This window comes from Felis catus, chromosome A3 (assembly GCF_018350175.1).
Source record: "Felis catus isolate Fca126 chromosome A3, F.catus_Fca126_mat1.0, whole genome shotgun sequence".
Taxonomy (NCBI): domain Eukaryota; kingdom Metazoa; phylum Chordata; class Mammalia; order Carnivora; family Felidae; genus Felis; species Felis catus.
The window spans coordinates 29,050,369-29,069,552 of NC_058370.1; the positions used below are offsets into that span (position 1 = coordinate 29,050,369).

Here is a 19,184-nt window from a genome sequence, read left to right on the forward strand (position 1 = left end):
CACGTTAGCAAGCCTAACGGCCCGGTGCTCAGTGCTCCTGGGAGCTCAGCAGAGGTAGCACTGGCTTTTGGTTGAGAAAGTGGGTAATGGCAACATGTGGGACCTGTGACTTAAGGTAGCCATTGAAGAAAGGAGGGCCGACGGGTGTTCTTAGCAAGGGACACCGCATGAGAACATTGAGAATCTGTGTCAAGAGCGGGTCTTTGGGTTGGTTCACACAGCGGTGCAGTGGGAGAGCGAAATAGCGTGAAGTTGCCGAGAGCCTTGAATGTCAACCTAAGGAGGGTGACCTTCGCCCTGGAGAAAAGGTGGGGGGTGGGTGGCAGTGGTTGTATACAAGGCTGTATTATTCTCGGCAGATGAGCCAGTCGCACAGGGGGAGGGAGGAGATGCCACACCCGACCGTGCCAGCCTCCAGAAGGTGCGAGACGGCACAGCCCTTTCCTGAGCCCGTGAAGGGCGATGGGGCCACACCCGGGGAAGCCATCGGGAGCCCGGCGCTTCCACACTGGTGCCAGGAAGGCACCTGCTTGGGGATCTGGTATGCTGATAAATCTAGGTTTGAATTGCAGCCCTCCCGCTTCCTAGCTGGGTGACTTTGGTCAAGCCCCCTAACTTCTCTGGGTCCCCACTTCCCATCTGCTCAGTGGTACCCGTTGGACACGGCCGTTCACCGTCCGCTGTTGCGAAGACTCCATGCACGAGAAGCAGGAAGGGCCTGACGCAAGTCGTAGCTCGGTTAACCGGCAGCTTGGTGCGTTGGCCTTCGATCCGCCTGTTTGTTTTCACCAAATCCGTACGGGCTGATCATTCGTTTTCACGTGGCTTTCCGCTAGCGATCCGCAGGGCTCTTCTTTTCGCTGAGAGAGCGCCAGGCCCCTTAGCAAGTGGCCCCAGTGAGTTCCCCTGGGCACGCCGGGCTTCGTTCCGCCTGGTGGCTGTAGCCAGAAATCCATATGGTCTCCTTTTGCCCAGACCACTGTGGGCATGACCTCGTCGGAGTCTTGCCTTTTATAACCACCAACTGTCCCATCACCATATGGAAGAACCACCTCTTCCCTTTAGCTGTGCCCGCACCTTAGATCTCCTCCTGGCAGGGGGCCAGTGAGGAGAATTCTCCCCGGAGCCCTTTGTCTGTTCATCACAGCAGCCACAGCTGCACCTCAGTCTCTTCGGGGACCGATTGAGGCCCTTGGTAGCGATCGTTTCGTCCCCGCGCTTAATCAGTTGAGGAGGGGAATTAGTCAGGGTGTCCCTGTACCCGACTGCCAATTACCAGGGCTGTTTCTGCAGACAGAAAGTTCCCCCTTAGTTCATCTGGAGCACCAGCCGGTACCTGTGTACCAGGTCACGTGCTCCCTGGCTCCTGAGGGTCTCCCGAGGTGACTTCCCAAGGCCAGGAAGACCGGCTTTAAGTGGGTCTGCATCCTCAGATTGGACCCAGGTGGGGGTGATGCGGGGTACAGTCCTGTGGTTGCTGGTCACCAGAGAACCTTCCAATGTCCGACTCTTGGGTCTTGCCAGTACTTCCTTTTGAGGGGGGCGCCTGGGTGGCTCAGTCGGTTGAGCGTCCGACTTCGGCTGAGGTCATGATCTCGTGGTTTGTGAGTTCGAGCCCCGCGTCGGGTTCTGTGCCGACAGCTCAGAGCCTGGAGCCTTCTTTGGATTCTGTGTCTCCCTCTCTCTGCCCCTCCCCTGCTCATGCTCTGTCTCTCTCTGTCTCAGCAATAAATAAAATATTTAAAAAAAATTAAAATACTTCCTTTTGGGCATCTGGCAAGCTTTGGGGCCGTGCACTTGGAGGAATGGGAAGGTTTGAAACACTATTAGGCAAGTCCACAGCGGTGACGACAGGAACACTGCTGTAATCCGTCCCGGGCTCGGAGTCTGCAAGCTTCCGTGGTACCTGCTGGCTGCGTCGTATGCGGAAACGCTCCCTGCCCTGGACGACCTGGCTGACATCCTGGGGATGAGGCTGCCATCTGTTTGCAGCCGCTCGCCATCTTGGCTCCAAGCTCTGCCCGCTCCCCTTTCGCTCAGCAAACCAGGCCCTGCCAGCTGTTGCCGCGACAGTGTGTGTCCTCACTGTGGTAAGTGGGCCACCGATCGAGCTCAGCTGACTCGGCACAGAGCCTGTCTCCTCCCCACGGCCTTTGTCCGCTCTAAGAGTCTCAGGTTTGGGGCTCCTGGGTGGCTCAGTCGGGTAAGCGACTGACTTTTCGGCTGAGGTCATGATCTCGCGGTTGGTGGGTTCGAGCCCCGCGTCGGGCTCTGTGCTGACAGCTCGGAGCCTGGAGCCGGCTTCGGATTCTGTGTCTCCTCTCTCTGCTCCTCCCATGCTCGTGCTCTGTCTCTGTCTGTCTCTCAATTATAAATAAACATTAAGATTAAATTAAAAAAAGAGGAGTCTGTGGTTTGCCTTGAACATCTGCAGGGAGGGGATCTTCCCCAGCCCACCTGGAGGAAGGGCTCTGGCCCAGTAAAGCCGGAGCCTGCCCCCCAGCAGTGCGCCCCGCAGCCCTGAGCCCCGGCCTGGCTTGTCGTGCTCACCTGTGCGGTGGGGAACCCCAGTAAGCCCTCCAGCATTGCTTTCTGCTCAGAGTTTTTGCTCTGATAGATAAGGAGCCCGCAGAGGTGCCCATGGCTCTCAAGATTCCTTGCGTCGCGGGCCCTTCTCCGAATCTGAGTGTTGGAGCTGTCCCTCGAGAAAAAGGCCCAGGACCGACACGCACTGTGATACTTCATGTGGCTTCAGGGCATTTACGGTCCCCGTGCATCCTTGGAGTTCCGAGGACCCCAGATTTAGAACCCCTGCCCTGCTCCCAAGCGCCCTGGTGGCCCAGGAAGAAATGAGATCCTCGGCAAACAGCAGGGAAAGCTAGGTGACCGGAAACGGGTTCTCCCAAGGCCAGGCGAGGTCCTGTATCATTTTTCCGCATTTTACCTTAAGTGTCTCTTAGCGGATTGCAGCGCAGGAGTAAATTCCTGTAGTTGGGTTTGTGCCCGTTACAGCCTGGGTGACGGTTTGCCTTTCAGAATTCCTGGGGCTGCTTCCTCCGGACACGCATGAGTGGGTAAAGAGGATGCTGAAGACAGGGCAGGTGGCCTCTGAGACAGAGGTGGGCCGCTGGCTGCAGGAGAGCTGGTGTTTGGTTCCTCGGGAGGGGGGGAGGCTGCCCTGCCCCTCTCCGCCCTGCCACCACCTGTTGCAACAACCCGCGTGCTTCGAGTGTAGAGTGTGGGTGTCCGCCCTGCCCGACAGGACCCCGGCCGGCTCACCGCCACCCCCTCCCTGGCCGGCCAAGGCGCGTCGTTGAGCATTGTTGCATTTTCCAGGTGGCCACCCCTGGATTTCAGGCTTCCCTCTCTAGACTGAACAGAAGGGCAGTAAGGGAGGGGATGGGGGAGAGGGCCGAAATCGGCCGGGGAGCCCCCCAGTCCTGTAACGGGTAGGCGATGTCATGTCGGGGAAACCCTTCATCCCTGTGCGCCTGGTCTCTCCACCCAGCTCGGAAGGTATGTGGGGGCGGCATGGTGTGGCCCGCTTGCACAAGCAGCATCCCAGCTCCTGCCTTGCCACCTGCTGGAGCCTGGACAAGTGGCCCGGTTTTCCAAGGTGAGGGCGAGCATCTCTCTTGACCCAGCTTGGTGGGGGACGTTCAGTGGGACCCCCACTACAGGCAGGGATTTCGTAACCATATTTTCGCGTTAAGATCTTGTCACGCCGAATGATTCTGTGGGGTTTGTAAATTAATGCTCTTACTGCCTCGTGTGAACACCCAGTTCCTGTCCGTCAGCCAGGATTGGACTCCTTCTGGGCTTGGCAGCCCGAGAGGCTCAGGAGAAGCACAGGACGGTCCTGTCCTTTAAGGCAGCTTGGGGTTAGCGGTGGAAAGAGGAGAGCACAACGGCTTGGCTCGTGGGGGTCTGTGGTCCCTCCGTGTCTGCTCGCCGGAGCGCAGGGACTGGGGCCTCCGGGAGGAAGCATGCGGAAAAGGCCTGGAAGGGTGAGTGTGGTCTCGGGACAGCGAGGGGGCAGGTCGAGGGCCAGGGGAAGACGCAGCCAGACCAGCACTTGCTGAGGCCCCAAGCAGAAAGGAGGCTGTCCCCTCGAGAGAGGGCTGACTTGAAGCCGAGTCGCCTCGCCAGGCATTTTTGTCTCAGCTGGTGGTGCCGTGAGGTTGTGGTTTGGGGTGTGGTCTCACGCGGCCATCCCCGCACGTCCGTGACCTCCTGCACCCCCCACCGTGCCCGTGTACCCATGCGGGCACGTCCACGTTGTAAGTTGAGAAAACCGAGGCTCCGGGGCCCCGACTAGTAATGGGAAAAGGTGGGGTATCCATTTTAGATCTCCCTCGAAGCCCAGACTCTTGACACAGCACTAGCCCTCTGCCACTCTGTAACAGTATGCTCCACGAATGGTCTGTCTTCTCCCCACGTTCGGCACCTGCTTCTAAACTTGGCGCCTCCGTTGCGCCTCCGGGTCGGGGCTCAGAGACCGTAACGCATGCCAGGACCCCGCCCGTGTGCTGTGCCATGGGCCGCTCGTGGCAAGGTTTTCCCTAGTGGAACAGCCCCACTCCGAGCCCCACGGTTGCTAACAAAGCCTTAGATAAATGGTACGTCAGAAAGCTTGGCTCCTGGCCTCGGTCCCTCTGCCAGTGAGGGGACAGACGGTGTTGCCGTGGCCGCCGAAGTGGGGCGGGCATGTCGATTGCTGAATAGGAGAAAAGCCAGCGGCTCTGGTGTATTAAACAAGTGAGGAATGACTTGGTTTGAAGCTGATCCTACTTGGGAGGGGACTGCCCCTCTGTGACCCTGCCATCCTCTTGCCTCTGGTGCCTCCGCGGCATGTGATAGGCTGAAAACGAATCCCTGAGCCTTGGTTTGCCCATCTGTAAAGTGGAGACGGTTCCTACACGGCCCCTCGCTGGGGGCAAAGGAAACATTACTGATGAGACCTTGCATGGTGTGTAGCTGTCAGAGGCATCATTAACTCCATGGTGACACCACCACCCCGGACTGCGGGGAGAGCTTGCGTAAGAGTTGAGTTCCTAACACTGCAACTTGAGTTTGTGCTGTGTTTAGTGTATGGGCCTGCCAACCAGATGGTTTCCTTTTCTGTTGAACAGATGAGAGGAGGGGCGCCTGGGTGGCTCAGTCGGTTAAGTGTCCAATCTCATGGTCCGTGGGTTCGAGCCCCGCTTTGGGCTCACTGCTGACAACTCAGAGCCCGGAGCCTGCTTCGGGTTCTGTGTCTCCCTCTCTCTCTCTGCCCCTCGCCCACTCGCGCTCTGCGTGTCTGTCTCTCTTCTCTCTCAAAAAATAAAATAAACATTAAAACTCCATCTTGAGGCCTGAGCCGGTTGAAGGGTGCCAAGGGTACCTTTGCCCGCTGACACTCCTTGAGGCAGGGGCTCGCTTTCAGAGAAGGTGCTTGGAGAGCGCCCCTCTCCTCCACTACTCCATCTGCTGCCTTCATGTTACGTCTCCATATGGAATTTATGGGGCAGAAAGTTCCTGAATTAAGCCCCATCTCTGGATAAGCTGTACAGTTGGGTCTGAGAACCGCAGTGACCGTTAACACAGCTAACAACACGGTAGCCCGTCCCGGTGTCCCGCCCGGTGGCGAGTGCTGGGGCGGGCAGTTCCCTTGAATCCTCGCGGCAGACCCTGAAAGGATAAACCCCATCGGCCAGTAAGGAAAAAGGAGGCTCAGATGGCTGGTGAGCGGCAGAGGCAGGATTTGAACCCAGGACCGCCCACCTCAGCCTGTGCTGTTTCCCCGATAGAGCATTTGAGTGAAGATAACGGAGTTAAAAGGTAGGCTTGGCTCCTGGAGGCTTTTAAATCCTGCGGCTCCCAGACCTGCGCATTTTGAAGGACCCCCTGTGCAGTTTGAAAGGAGGAGGCGGAGTATAGGAGTTGGGGGATCACCAATCAGTCCCAACTGGTTCCATCAAAACATGACCTTTTGGGGCGCCTGGGTGGCACAGTCGGTTAAGCGTCCGACTTCAGCCAGGTCACGATCTCGCGGTCCGTGATTTCGAGCCCCGCGTCGGGCTCTGGGCTGATGGCTCAGAGCCTGGAGCCTGTTTCCGATTCTGTGTCTCCCTCTCTCTCTCTGCCCCTCGCCCGTTCATGCTCTGTCTCTCTCTGTCCCAAAAATAAATAAACGTTGAAAAAAAAAAAATTAAAAAAAGCATGACCTTTTGACATCAACAGAGTAGGAAGGCCGCACCTTTGGAGTACGGGGCCGGCCCCTCTTCACCCGGGCGTTCCGCGTCTGCATCCTGGGGGGGGCGGGAGGAGGGGGCATGGGAGCCCATCCATCCTGCACCGTCATCCTCGCTGCCACCACGCTCCCCCCCCCCCACTCCCGTTGTCCAAACTGCTGGTGGCATTAATGGGAGCACTTTGCTCCCCGGTCTCCTTGATCAGACCAGACAACTGCTTTGCTGGCAGAGGAACACCGCATCCCGTGATGGGCTCGAGACCCCAGGCCGTCCGTGAACCCTTTCCTGGGTGACCGTGTCCGTAAATGAAGGGATTACGTGGGTTTTAAGCTCCAGGGAAGGGATTTCCCGTGACCGTGACATGCTATGAGCAGGAGCTGGGGGGGGAGGCCGACCTAGGCCCAAACCCTTTCCCCTCCTGCCCCCCTCGCCGTGCGCCGTCCTTGTTCTCTGAGCTTCTCTGGAACCGGGTGACGATAGGTCCTGCGTCACCGGGTGGTTGGCTGAGGGCTCCGCGAGGGGACACGCTGGGTGGCAGCGTAAGAGAGCTGAACACCGCCTTGATAGGTTGTTCCCTACAAAACCCGTAGCACGTGCATGTTAGTGCCCCGTGAGTGATTGCTGTTACGATAAGTACAGAGAAATCAGGTTGGATGTGCTGAGGGGCCCTCATCCGAGAGCCGAAATAAGAAAGCGCAGGATTTGCCAACACGCCTTCCCCGGCCCCTCTCCCCCCGACCCAGGACCATCGCAGACTCAGGCTGTCGGAAGCCACCGGCCAGGCAGCTCTGGGAGCACCAAGTGCGGGCCGTCAGAGCTGAAAGACTGGGCAGGGACACCGGGGAAGTTTGGATTCGGTGCCGCGTCTGCTGCTCAGCAGCTCTGTGGCGGGAGGTGAACTGTGGCCTCTCTCTGGGCCTGTTCCCTTGTTAAAATGGGGCAGTCATCCTCACCGAATGAGATGGCCAGGGAGGCGAACGGCGCAGTGTGCTGCTGACGTCATCTGTAGGTTAATCACACACGACCCTTCGTTGTGCCCCAGCCTCCTCCCAAGAGGGCTCTGTGGTCGGAGGTCAGCTTTCCACTGGGAGGGATGAGGCAGCCCCTGGGTGAAGCTGAGAACGGAAGGGGCAGTCGGGGATCTGGGTCTGACGTCTGCTGGGATGAAGCCCGGGGCCCATTCGTTGTTCCAGCAGGTGCCCGGGAGGGTCCGCTGCTGCTTTAACCCGGAACTGGGTGGTCTGAGCCATTCCCACTCGTGACCGCAGATCCTGTGTTCTGGTGTGGCCGCTGCCATTGGCTCCATAAGAGGGTCGGAGGACCTTCTGTCATGGGAGATGGGAGAGAAACCCAAAACCAAGGTCCTCTTCCTGGAAGACAGCCCTCTTACTTTCATTGTCCCTGCCCCCCCACCCCCACCCCACCGCTGCCCCAGGGAAGACCCTGACCTCTAGGCCGTCCTGGGCCGTCCTACCGGGAGGACCAGACCCCGTGCCCAAGCAGGGGGAGGGGGGAGGAGCCGGTGGGAAATGTCCGCCTGGCTTCCTGGCAGGGGACCCGGTGATCACAGCGGTCATTGCACGCTGGTGTCTCGGGAGCGCTTGCGGAGAGCTGTGCTGTTGGTTTGACCTTCCATGGGCACACTCTGGTTCTGCTCGTTCAGTGTATACAAGGGAGTCCCGGGTTCTGAATCTCTCCGCCTCCTCGACCACTGCTTTGCTGCTGCCGTGGGCCACCTCTCTGCTGCTGGGCATCCCTTCGAGCAGGGTGTCCTCAGCTTGCGTCCTGCCAGGGGAGGGAGGAAGGCAGGGTTGAAACTGGTCGTCGGTGGTCCCAAAGATTATCTTAGGAGATCACACACGAGCCTACAATTTCCCGGGCTTTTCTTGTCCTATTTTACACGGACTTAGGATGTCCTGGATGGTGAGATTCCCCCCAAGCCCTCCCGCCCCCTGGCTGCTGGTTGCTCTGCTTCATCTTGAAAGCATGGGGCCGGGAGGCAGCGGGCACGGCTGAATAAAGCCAGAGTTTGAGGTGGCTTCTACATCATCCCAGGGTGTGCTAATGATGATTTTATTTTTCCAAGTCAGAAACTGGGATACCAGACCCGCCAGTGGATTTGTTGTTGTCGATTGAGGGGACCTAACTGCAGGGAAGCAGAGGCAGCAGAGGAAAAGGTTGGGGCTGAGAAGCCCAGTGTTTTCTTCCAGATCAAATACTTCTCCGAAAAGTGCCTTTATAATGCACTCCCCACTTGACTCATCTGCAGACCCTGGGAGCCCCCTCCCTCGCCTTGAACTAGAGGAGGCATTGCACGGTCTAACCGCACCTGACAGATGTGGCAATTTCTCGCCGTGCACTGTGTGTGGAAGAGCCCAGAAAAGAGCCTGGGTCTGGCGTCTTGGGCTGCTCCTCCCCAACCTTCCTTGGGGGCTGCCCGCTTTTCTTATCCGTTAGAGTGCGCGATTTTTCCCATCACAAAGCATGAAAACACGACGTGTCCTCGCTCCTAAGTGGGGGGTAGAAGAAAACACACCCGTGACAAGTACCACGTTTCGACGTATTTCGTGCCAATTTCCATCCACTTGGAGGTTTTTGGTTGTTGCACAGTGATGGCCGTACCGTCTGCCACGGAACTTCGTAACCTGCGTCTTTCTTAACCCTGGGAAGTATGTTCAAAACACCACACAGCCTCGTTTCCTCTGTAATTATATCACTGAGTAGATGGATCATTGGCTTCAATCTTTCATTTTTGGATTTGTGGGTTGTTGCGTCAAAATTTAAATAACACTCCAGTGAACATCGTTATTCGTAAAGCCCTTTTCATGTTTTAAGATGATCCGTTAAACTAGGTCTAGAAGTGGAATTTTGGGGTCTAGAGGTCTTACACCCATCTGAAGCTCTGAGAACACATGGCCAGATGGCTTTCCAGAAGGCGCCGGTGCACTTCTCCAGCAGGGACTCCCCTGCTCCCCTCACCCACAGCTAGGAGCAGTTCTGGTGGTCACAGGACTACAACCTGCTCAGATCTCACACATTCGTGATTTCTGGCCAGCGACGAGGGGAGGACAGGTTCGCGGAGTAAGTCAGTTCCCACCGTGGGTGAGGTAGTTTACAGTCACTTACTCAAGTCAGACCTTAACGAAGCACCCCCCCACCCCCATTTCGCCCAGGAGGAAACAGGCTGACAGGAAACAAATTGTCTAAAACTGCCGGACCCCACGGCCTCTCGTGAGGACTAGCCAGGCATCTCCCCGGGACCTGAGGACGACAGGCCTGTGTGGTCGGGCTGCAGGGGCAGCGAGAGACAGTGGACAGGGCGCTGGGCGGGGAGGGCAGACCTTTCAGGCCGGACGGAGCGTATCCAACAGTGAGGCCCGTCGGGGGGGGGGGGGGGGAGGATTTGGAGGGATTTCAAGCGTGCCGTGGAAGACTTGTGTGATTCAGTTGTTCAGGGTGAGAGCAGGCACTCCAAAACCCCGAGATGAGGCCGTGTGCCACACAGATGGAGCGTTGCTGCCCTGGGTACCCGGCCTGCCTAGGACGGGGTTCTGCTTAGCTCAGATGGGGACAGCCAGGCTGGAGCCAGGGGCTGGCCCAAGGCTAATCTCCGCAGGCTCTTGTGTTCTCAGCCTCCAAGAAAACAGGTCCCTGAAAGGCTGGTGGCTGGTTTTGCTCCCGAGACCCAAGGCCGTTCCCAAACAACAGCTAGTCATAATAGGGCCAGGCGCAGTTTCTTTCTTTCTTTTCTTTTTTAATGTTTCTTTTTGAAGGAGAGAGAGGGGACGCAGAGAGAGAGGGAGAGACAGAACCCGAAGCAGGCTCCGGGCTCCGAGCTGTCCGCACAGAACCCGACGCGGGGCCCGAACCCACGAACCGCGAGATCATGACCTGAGCCGAAGTCGGACGCTCAACCGACTGAGCCACCCAGGCGCCCCAGGCACTGTTTCTAATGTCACGTGTATTCGTTCATTTGGTCCTCATCATAGCCTGCGATTTGGTACAGGCGATGGGACCACAGGGCGGAGGACGTAAATCTACCCCGTGGTCAAGTGGCAGGACCTGTTCACCACTGCAGGTTCTGGCTCCAGAACCTCATTCTTAAACCACGGCCCCGAGTCACCCCTGTTCGTCCGTGGCTGTGGGATGCTGTATCCTCTGGAGACCTGAGAGCTTCGGCTACAGGTTCTCAGGGACCCGAACCTCACTTGTCTGTGAGATAGGGTAAGTCAACTCGAGAGCATGGCCACGAGGCACAATCAGGGCGAGGAGGACAGTGGGCCAGGGCCCGCAGGGACGGACAGCTGGGGTCCCGTGGCAACTCTTCCTAATAGCATAGGGAAGGAGTTCGTGATCAGAGTTGTAGCTGCAGCCCACAAGCCTGGGTTCCCGGCCAGGGCCTGCCCCTCGGTCAGTGCGTGATGTCAGTCATGTAATTTAACCTGTGCCTCAGTTTCCCTCTGTGAGAAAGAATAACGCGTCTCGGGGCGCCGGGGTGGCCCAGCGGGTTGAGCGTCTGACTTGGGCTCAGGTCATGATCTCGAGGTTGACAAGTTCGAGCCCTGCGTGGGGGCTCTGTGCTGACAGCTCAGAGCCTGGAGCCTGCTTCGGATTCTGTGTCTCCCCGTCTCTGCCCCTCCCCCACTCGTTCTCGGTCTCAAAAATAAATAAACATTTAAAAAAAATTAAAAAGAAAGAAAGAATAGCGTGTCCCTACAGCAGGGTGGGTTATAGCATAACTAGATTTACTCCCTAGCAGGGGGAGAATACAGGAACCTCCCCGGCCCCCAGCACATGACAGGTCCTGCCGTCCTGTGGTCGGATGCTGGAGCCTAAATCCCCAGCCTTGGGTCCACTCATCCCCTGCCTTCTGTCCTCCAGGTTGATCCTCGGGACCCACAGTCTCATCACGTCTCACACAGAGGACGGCAGAGCATGCAGGCGGCGGCTTGGTCGGTTGGCGATCTCCCAACAGCTGGATCTCCGACAATGTGAAGCTTTTGTTTGGGATTTCCCCCCCTCCTTTTAGTTTCGCTTCATTTTTTTTTTTTTTTTAATCTTATTTCATTTTTTGTCCTTTTTTTTTTCTTTTTTCTTTTTTTCTTTTTTTTTTTTTTTAATTTAAACGATTAAGACTTCAGAAGAGCAAGAAACTAACGCTGTGGAGAAACGACACGGACAAAGCATATGTGTAAATTTCATTTTTAATTTTTATAAGGGGTTAGGGAGCTATTTTGTTTTGTTCCTTTATTTTCCCTCTGTCTTCTTGGTTTTACCCATCCCCCGGTTCTGCTTCCAACACCTCACTTCCTCAGAGCGGGGCGGGGGGTCGGTCCCACCACGGGGGCGTGAAGACAGGAGGCGGCCCGCGGGCTGTCCTTCCGTGTCCCCCACCAGACGCGGGCACTGCCGTGCTGCTCCTCGCTCGCCCTCGGGCCTTAGAAATGATCAGAGGCGAAGAACCACCTGGAAGAGGAAGACAGGGTTTGGCCAGGAGAACTCAAGAAAGTCCAAACTGCGGGTTTGTTCTCTTTCGGCTTCTGGAAACTCTGGGCCACGCCAGGACACGCAGTGGTGGGAGTCCGCGGGTGGCGGGGGCAGGCGGGGGGATCGAGGTGACTCCCCCCCTCTCCTCCCTCCCCCAGCTTCCTAGTGGTTGAGTGTCAGCCCCGCCCAGCTCGACAAGCCTACCTTTCTGTTATCGGGTCTCCCTCCCTGAGGAAGACCCCCCACCCCCACCCCGCCCCAGGAAAAAACTATTGTGCCAAACCTCTACCTGGGACACGGCCGGGTCTTCCGCAGGCAGCTGTCACTCCTGTGAGGTCAGCGCCCGTCACCTCTTGCCTCCTGGATCGTCCCCTTCCCACATGTGCCCGCCAAACCTCCCTGTTGTCACAGAGACTGCCTGAGTCCCTGAGATCCCGTTGTGACCATTGCCATAAGAACAGGGTGTCCTGAACTGCCTGCCACTGTCCTCTCCCCGCGAAGGGTGTGCCCCGCGTGTGGGCCTGTGGTACCACGGCCGGAGACAGGGTCAGGTGCCGTCTTCCTCACCCCTAGGGACTTACCGTTAGGTGTCCCCACTCAGCGTAAGCGTGTCTGGTGAGGAAAGAAGGGACCTGCCGAGAGCAGAGAAGGGGACGGGGTAGACCCCCTGCGGCTGTCAGGTGCCCGTTTGTGACCTGCCACCTTAAAGCTTCCCCAGCGCCACCCCGTGGACCTCACCACCAGTGTCTGCTCGGGCTGTGGTCTGTCTGGCCGCCCATGCTCTCTGGCAGGGCTCTCGCAGCTCCCTCCTCTCGGGCTTCTGAACCCTGGCAGGGGCACGGGGACTGGCCTTGTGTGGTTCCTGTCACCCAGAAGCTGCTGGGGCCACTTGAGAGGCTTTTCACCCCCTAACGGCCAAGCAGGAAAGGGTGTTGGGGGAAGGGGAAAGGAATTGTCTCACGTTTGTTTTCTGTTCTCTCTAAACCAGCATAGGATCGATAGGCGGAGGTAGTTGGAGGGCATTCGGGTTGGTGTGTGACCAAGGTGGGGGTCCCCCCCCCGACCCCAAAGCAGCCGGGAGTTTGGGAGAGACCCACACGACGCCACCCCCCAGACTGCAACCCCGCAACACATTTCGTACTGCTCCCCACGCCCCCCCCCCCCCCCCCCCGCCCCCACCAAGCAGGTGGTTGGCAGCTGGGAGCAGGGCTGCAGGTGCGAGCCGGGCCCTTCCCTTCCTGGTGAGACCCGTTGTGCCCACCTGCCTCCTGTCTCCTCTCGGGCGCCTCGGGGTTGGGCAGCGCAGTGTCCCTAATTACAGCACACTCCCCTTCTCTGCCTGTCGCCCGGCCCCCACTTCCCCTCGGGGGGCTGCTGTCTCTGTATGTGAACGGATGGGAAAAACAGTCCCCGAACTCGACCCCAGCCCTCCCTGCCTGCGGCCCCTGCCCTAAAGTCCCTGGTGAAGGCTCAGGCCTAACAAGGTATTTACCTTTTGCTCGACTTTTCCCCCTCTCTCCCCAGGTCCCTTCCCTCCATCTGGGCGAGGTCTTGGAGCTGCCGCGGTCCCCCTTTGTTACTTCTCTTGGCACCAGAGTAGCCCCTATAGGTCCCAGGGTGTCTGTGCCCTTGGACAAGGCGGGTGGCCTGGTAGGGATAGCCGGCTTCTGCGTGCCCTTCCCTCGCAGAACTCAGCTGATCCTTGCTTGGTGGCGGGGCCTCCTTCCCTGGCTCAGGATGGCCCGCTCGTTAGCCCCAAGGGCCTGCCTCTCCACCCCGAAGAGAGCGCCGGCTCTGCCCGCGGCCAGTGGACCAGCTTAGGGTTGGACCCGAGGAGCCCCATCCTCTTCCTCGGCCACCTTCCCCCTCTTCCCCCCTCCCCCACCCGTCAGCTTCCTGCCTTTTCATCCTCTCCACCTGCGCAGCAGCTCAGGGGCCCCTCATTCTCCATGCCACCGCCTTCGGAAGGCCCGTCCAAGTTCTAGGAGTTTCCAGACCTTAAAATAGCAGTCATTCTCTTCTTGGATCTGTGAAAAGGTTAGCCCGGAGGACGGAGCTTCTGGGCCTGAGCCCTGTGGGTGTGGGGCTCAGGTCCCCCCTCGGCTCGAGGCCTCAGCGAGACAGATCATAGTGCCTTATTCCACTGCCCTCCCTTGACCAGAGCTGCTGGCTCCGCCTGAAGCCCGCGGCATCCCTCTCCCTGTCCGTGTCCATGTCGTGCCCGTCTGTCACACTCTCATTCCTGCCCACAGAGAGCCACGAAGGAAGGGTCCCCCTGCCCCCTCGCCCCATCCCACCCCGAGGGTTGCGGCCAGGCATAGGGTGTCCTTTAGCTGAGGACAAAAGAACCACCGACTGGACTCTGGACTCTGGCTCTCACCCCCCCAGCAGGTCCCCTCCCTCTTCCCTCTAGCCAGGAGGATGCCGCCATCTGTTCGCTCAAGACCGGCTCCGTCTGACCCCTTTCTGGGCACCGGGGACTGAGGGCCAGGCCTTAGCCTCCTCTCTTCCCAGAGGCATCAGGACAGGAGGGCGGACGGGGCTTGCCCCCGACGGCTGCCCTTCCGAGGAAGTGTGTTCAATGTTTACTTGAGAAATACCCTGTTTACAGCTGGAGGAGAAACGTGCCCAACGCTGGCGGAGATCTGCCTCCCGACGGGGCCTGGCCTCCTTTACGGCACTGCCAGGGGTGGGCCCAGAGCAAATGAGGGCAGAGACGGCCGGGCGCGCACCCTGACCCCGCGGTGCTAAGACTACCACCCACTCGCCACCTTCCTCGCAGCCTTCTTGCCCCCTGGACATTCCCCGCCTCGACCATTCCCTTCCTCCGAGGTTCTCTGCTCCTTGACATATCAGCTGGTTACTTTTTGCTTGAGTCTTTCTATGTTGTCGCAGTTCACCTTTTTAGAAGACGGATCTTAATAGGCTGGGTGTCTGGGTTTCAGCCTCAGAGTCTCTTGTGGAAGGTTGGAACCGCAGGAGTTGGGCCTCTACCCCGTAAGGAGGGGACCCCCCAACTCTCTGCCCTCAGCTTGCCCCTTGCTGCCTGGGCTTCCGGCCCTGCCCCTGAAGTGCGCCTCTCGCCTTCGATCCTGCTCGCGCCCCTCCCCGCTTTCCCCCGAAACACATCCGGGGGCTCCTGGGCGATTGCTTCCCCCAACTCCTCTCCCCTTCTTTGGCCTGTCCGGTGGCCCCCAGACGGACACAGCACTACTGGAGTCACCTAGGAACCGGTCAGCCTGACCACAGCCAAGCTTGGGGCTGAGGCCAGGCCTTTGGGACGCTGGGCCGGTCTCTGCTCCTGCCCGCCGGGCTTGGCGGGCAGGGACTCGACTCCTGTCTAGAGCGATGCCCTCAGAAGGGAAAGCAGGAGGCGGGATATGAGGGTTTCCTCCACGGCCACCCACGGAGAAGTGAATCCAGCCGCCGTCGGTTGCCCCGGTGGGGGAGGGGGGTCCCCACTTTCCGCGAGAGGCCACGAGAGGAAAGGAATGTTCAGGAACATTGTAAAGAAATCCTTCGTGCCCCGGGGACGTCTTTCAGCAGGGCAGGGGAGCATTTGCGGGCGATTTCACATTCATGTGGGGCTGACTTGGGGGTGAGGGAGGCACGAAGTAGCCCAGGCACAAAGTTAGCTTCGAATACTAGTTGATAAATCTATTTTTCTTTATTTTCTTGTTTTGCACAGAAGCTGGTAATCTAGGACCTACGTGTGAACAACTTTATATGACTATTTTTTGTACTTGGTTTACTCGGGTTGGTATGATACATTATATTTAAGTTCCTTGAACACTGTGGATCCCCCTAATGTGTATGAATGACTGAGGCTTTGTAAATTAAGGGACGTTTGTGTGAATAAAGTTATTTGATGGGGTCAAAGAAGCCATACGTGATTTGGAAACGAGTGCTTTGTGGTTTTGTTGCCACCTGTTTGGGGGAGGGAGAGGTCAGCCCGTGCGGTGGCTCCCCGGGCCCGGGATCGGGGTGGGTGTGGGGGGCGGGGCACAGCACCAGACAAGAAAGAAGACCTTGGCCACTGGGTGAGAAATCTCCCTGGTGGCCTGTGAGCGGGCTTCCCACCCCACCCCATCCAGCCTGGCCAGCCCGCCACAGGGGTTCCAGGGGATTCCAGGGCCGCGGCCAGTGTTACCAGGCACTCAAATGCCCGTCCAGCCCCCAACACTGCTTCCACAAAGTTCTGTCCTCGAGATTTCCTTTTTTTTTAAATGTTTCTTTTTGAGAGACGGGGAGAGAGACTGAGCGTGAGCAGGGGAGGGGCAGAGAGAGGGGGAGACAGGATCCGAAGCAGGCTTCAGGCTCTGAGCTGTTAGCACAGAGCCCGGTGTGGGGCTAGAACTCCTGAGCCGTGAGGTCATGACCTGAGCCGAAGTCGGACGCTGAACCGACTGAGCCACCCAGGTACTCCGGCCCTCAGGATTTTTAATGTAGAGATAAGGAGGGTCTTGCAGGGGGAAGGGGACGGGGGACTGTCCTTGAAAAGCTCGGGGGGGGGGGGGTGGGGGGGAGGTGTGCTGACAGAGGAGCACAGAACACCTCTGCGAGCTGAGGGGGTACCACGCGTCCGGAGAGCAGAGGGCTCTCTCTGAGCTAGGCCACACTGGTTGGCCATAGAGCCGCTCTCCCTTTGCCTGGCCAACAGCAGCCAGTTAATTCCACGGGACTGGCGTTAATTAAAAGCCAGGTGCTTCGGGGCGCCTGGGTGGCTCAGTCGGTTGAGCGTCCGACTTCCGCCCAGGTCATGATCTTGAGGTTCGCGAGTTCGAGCCCCGTGTCGGGCTCTGGGCTCACAGCTCCGCGCCTGGAGCCCGCTTCCGATTCTGTGTCTCCCTCTCTCTGCCCCTCCCCCTACTCACACTCTCTCAAAAGTAAATAAACATTTAAAAAAAAAAAAAAGGCAGGTGCTTCAGTCGCCACCTTGGTGGTGGATTCGGGGTGTGTGCCCCTCTGCTGACGAGGACACTGAGGCCCAGAATAATCCAGACTGCTGGCTGAGTGCCTGGCGCACCGGGGAAGAAGGGAACTAATGCCACTTGGCGGGCAGGAACGGGTGATTTCGTCTGGCCGCACAAGTGAGGTCCGCAAGCAATATGGAGGTGATGATTGCTACCTCCACGGCACCCGAGACTAAATAGGAACCTCGTACTGGGCCCGGCACTTAGGCTCCCAGCAAATGCTTCTATAGTTCCCTCTTCCCAGGGAGACAGGTTGGGGATTTTCCCGGAGTCTGCCGACTGATAAGGTACCACGCGGCCTCCGGAAAGCAAAGCTTATCAATCCGTACGGGCCGGTGGTGGTGTTCGTGGGGCCCACGACTCGGCCTCCGACTCGGGACGGAGGGACCTTGTTGACCCAGGAATACTAAAAGTGCTGGAGGCTGAGTCAGGCTTCTGGAATGTGCGCTAGAGGAACAGATAAGTCAGGCTTCCTGCCTGATCTGAGAGTGGGCACGCCGCATTCCAGGCCCAGGCTTTGGTGTCTGAGAGGCTGTGGGGGGGACAGAGCTTCCTGCAAAGGATCCTTCCGTGCTTAGCCTGCAAGCTTCGGAGAAGAACGACCCGCAAGTTCTCTCTAATAACTTGGTCGAGATAATTCACCCTTCTGAAGCGCACGAGCCCGTGGCTTCTCATATATCCAGAGCTGCGCGACTTTCGCACCGGCCGATTCCGGAACGTTGTTATCACCTCAGGAAAGACATCACACCCGTTAGCAATCACTTCTCATGCCCTGTCCCAAACGCACGCCCCCAGCCCTGGGCAACCGCTGATCTACCTTTCGTCGGTGAATTTGCCTATTCTGGACATTCCGGTGAATTTGCCTATTCTGGACATTCCGTGCGAGTGGAATCAGATGCCCGGTGGCCTTTTGTGCCTGGCTCCTGTCACTTCCCCGTGTTTGCAGGGCCCGTCCGTGTCCTAGCGTGCGTCCGGGCTTCGTCCCCGCTTACTGTGGAATCGTGTTCTGTGGTCGGGGAAGCGTCGCGTTCTAGAATGTACCCCTTCGTCCTCGATGGCCATCGGATTGCTTCCGTCCGGGGGCTCTCAAGAATACTGCTGCCGTGAACGTTCGTGGACAAGGCTTTGTGCAGACCCAAGGTTTTAATTCCCCTGGGCACACGCATATCTCGCAGAACTGGTGGGGCCTCTGGGGCCTGTGCAATTGTTGAGGAACTACCAGACTGTTTTCCAAAGAGGCTGCGCTATCTTACGTTCCCGCCAAGGACGCGAAAGGGTTCTGCTCTCCCCATACCCTGGCCCCCACTCCTAGCCCTCTTTTTTTTATTGTGCTTCTCCTAGCGTGGTAAAGACGTCTACGCCCTTGTGCGATTTGTTGATGGCAGACAAGGGGAGAAGAGCAAATAGGAAGTTCGGTCCTGACCCAGCGAATATGAGGTGCCTAGCAGAGTTCAAAGAACGCAGGCTGACTCTATTTACTGGCTCCCTTGACCTTGAGGCAGATGACCTTTCTGCAGAGGAGTAACTATCCCCTGCATAGGGTAGCTGGCAAGACTAAAGTTTTGTCCGGCAAGCTACATGGTGGGCACTCCTCAGGGCGCCTCCTTGGCCCTGTGTCCCCGGCACCGGGGCTAACTAGGGCAGGGCTCACAAACGAAGAGGCTCCCGGGGCTCCCAGTGTGTCTGCGTCACTGGCCACACGAGCAGAGAGAGGCGTGTCCCCCCCGGTTCCCCCGTGGGGCCTCACTGACCTTCCCCTCCAGACCTGAACCTGATGGGCCCTGCCGGCAAGGCGCTCCAGGGCCAGAGGAAGCAGGGCGCAGAGAAGCCGGACCGGGAAAGAGGGGAGCTCCGGGGGCCGTGGAGCCAGGCCACCGAGACCCACTGAAGGCGGGAGGCCACGGTCGTCAGACCTGCCCGGCCTGGGCCCTGAGCCTGCGAGGCCCGGACAAACCCACCTCAGCGGCACGGCACCCTCGCCCTTCGCTGGTCTTTCCGCTTGAAGGGTTGCAGCACCTCCCTGGCTTGGGAGGTCCCTGCACCACGTCCCACCCAGAGGAGCCCAAGGAGGGTCTATGGCATTTGAGATCGAGCCCCCAACCCAGCCCCCAACACCACAGATTTCCTTTTAAAGCATCAAAGCGGGCCAACGTGCAAAACTCTCTGTAGTCCTCCATTGCCCGTAGAGTATTGCCCAGACCCTCTCCTTGGCCTATATAAGGCACTTCTCCACCTCCTCCCCTTACTCCGCAGACCTGCTTGCTGCCCAGCACCTCCCACCCCCAGGCTCTACCCTCTGGCGGGCTGGGCTTGATTGCTGTCCTTTAAGCACGCGCACACACACACGCACATACGGGACATTTCCACCTCAGGGCCTTTGCACCTGCTGTCCCCTCTGCCTGCAGCACATTATTACCTCCTCGCTTCATATCAGTCTCGGCTCACACACCTGAGAGACCTTCCCTGGCCTCCTTATTTAAAGAAACAC

General features: G+C 58.4%; 1 protein-coding gene across 5 annotated transcripts in view; it reads left to right on the plus strand.

The window, feature by feature from the left end:
- The window catches only part of STK35 (serine/threonine kinase 35), a 44,331-nt gene extending 28,715 nt beyond the window's left edge, over positions 1-15,616 (plus strand). For 2 of the 5 annotated variants that reach the window (XM_019826736.3, XM_023251385.2), the window contains exon 4: positions 11,118-15,616. The gene's annotated coding sequence lies outside the window, so the exon portion shown is untranslated. The remainder of the gene's footprint in view (positions 1-11,117) is intronic. The other 3 variants (XR_006595305.1, XR_006595304.1, XR_006595303.1) reach the window with 3 other exon arrangements.
- The last annotated feature ends 3,568 nt before the right edge of the window (positions 15,617-19,184 follow it).